This window comes from Centrocercus urophasianus, unplaced genomic scaffold (genome assembly GCF_019232065.1).
Source record: "Centrocercus urophasianus isolate 14NV4802_14NV808 unplaced genomic scaffold, USGS_Curo_1.0 seq_15, whole genome shotgun sequence".
NCBI lineage: Eukaryota > Metazoa > Chordata > Aves > Galliformes > Phasianidae > Centrocercus > Centrocercus urophasianus.
Window position 1 is genome coordinate 2,673,255 of NW_024884697.1, and position 1,844 is coordinate 2,675,098.

At 47.3% G+C, this 1,844-nt stretch overlaps 1 protein-coding gene across 2 annotated transcripts in view; it reads right to left on the reverse strand.

Annotated features, from left to right (window-relative positions):
- Positions 1 to 1,178, reverse strand: part of PRKCQ (protein kinase C theta) — a 48,666-nt gene extending 47,488 nt beyond the window's left edge. For both annotated transcript variants that reach the window (XM_042816090.1, XM_042816089.1), the window contains exon 1: positions 1,037 to 1,178. The gene's annotated coding sequence lies outside the window, so the exon portion shown is untranslated. The remainder of the gene's footprint in view (positions 1 to 1,036) is intronic.
- Positions 1,179 to 1,844: the final 666 nt, after the last annotated feature.

A 1,844-nucleotide genomic window follows, 5' to 3' on the forward strand; every position in this document is an offset into this window, starting at 1 on the left:
AGGAGAGGAGAGGAGAGGAGAGTAGGACAACCTCAGGATCTCAAGGATTTGCCTGTTTAAAAATATGAAAGTCAGAACAATGCTCTATTCACCGTACGTAGTTCTACTTCTTCCTTCCCAACATTTCTTTTTTCTTTTTAATAGCAAGTTCAGTGAAACTTTCTCTCTTCCTGCTCTGGTAACCTTACTAAATAACCTGCTATTAGCATGATTCAATTAAGTGGCTTTCAGCTGCTGGAGTCATTTTCTTTGCCACTGTTATTTCATTTGTGAGAATTTTAAAAAGGGTCCATAAAAAGCTTTCTGTTCCTGAAAGTATCACATTACTGGAGGCTAGGGAAAAGTACAGCTGGAAAGTGAGCTGCAACGCTTTTACAAGGTTTCATTAAAAAGGATCTGGTTACACCCCAGAGTTTAACTCCATTATCATTCAGCATCCGTGCAGGGAACAGAACCAAGGCCAGGCAGTCAGGCTGAGCTTTTGAGCCCCCTTCTTCAGGAGAACTCACAACACTGTGCAGCAGAGGAGGGATGGAGATGGCTCACTAGTCTTTACTGCTCAAGTCTGCTTTAAAACTTAGCAGAGTTGGTCTGTTGAATATTACACATTTGATCCAAAATTATTTACTCAGATAATTAGATATATTAACAGTTGTAAAACTGAACTTCTATCTCTTACTACGTACTGCTAATGCCACAAAACACCTAAATACATCAAAGAACGTAGCAGGGGAAAATATTTTCCCCCCTATTTTTCCCCAGTTTGTTTACATGGTGTTGAATAACACTCTGGTTATAATCAGTTTTCATTGTTTTTCTCTTTTTCCCCTCTTCTGTGTGTCACACGATGTCACCAGGGAGAAAACAACACTTTTTAAAGGCAGGAAAATGTGATTCTGAAACCACAAACACTTGCAAAAGACGGCTTTAAAACCCTGCGACAGAATGAGAACTGAGAGCTGAAGCAGCACGCTGAGAACAAGCATCCCTCTGACACCGCGTCTCAGCCGGAACCGGAGCACCCAGCCTCCCATACCTGATGTCCTCTCAGCGAATGTCGGCTCCGTGCTGATCGGATCGGCGCAGCTCCGAGCAGCCTGGTTCAGCCCGGATCAGCTCAGATCGGCTTGGTATGGCTTGAGAGCAGATCACCTCCGTTGTGCCGCAGCCGCCCCCGCCCCGCTGCCGGAACTGCCCTCGCTGCCTCTTCCTCCTCCTCCTCGGTACCACCCGCCTCCCCACCCCTTTGCCTCCTCCTGGGCTGCTCACCGATGGAGCACTGCGTCCAGATGTAGAGTCTTCTGCACAGAAGGGACATGGACCTAGTGGCGTGCGTCCAGAAGAGGGCCACCAAAATGATCCCAGGGATGGAACACTGCCCTATGAGGACAGGCTGAGAGAGCTGGGGCTGTGCAGCCTGGAGAGAGCGGCCTTTCAGTATCTAAAGGGGGTCTACAATAAAGAAAGGGACAGACTTTAACAGAATCTGTCATGATAGCACAAGGGGAAATAGTTTCAAACTAAAAGAGGGAAGATGTAGACTGGACAGTTAGAGGGTGGTGATGCGCTGGAACACACTGTCCAGAGAGGTTGTGGATGCCCCATCCCCCTGGCAAGGGGGGTTGAAACTAGAGTGTCTTTGAGGTCACTTTCAACCCAGGCCATTCTATGATTCTATGATATGATATAAGGAAAAAGTTTTTTACAATAAGGGTGGTGAGGCACTGGCACAGGTTGCCCAGAGAGGTGATGGATGTCTCATACCTGCAGACACTCAAGGTCAGGCTGGATGGGGGCTCTGAGCAACCTAATCTAGCTGTAGGTGTCCCTGTACACTACAGTGG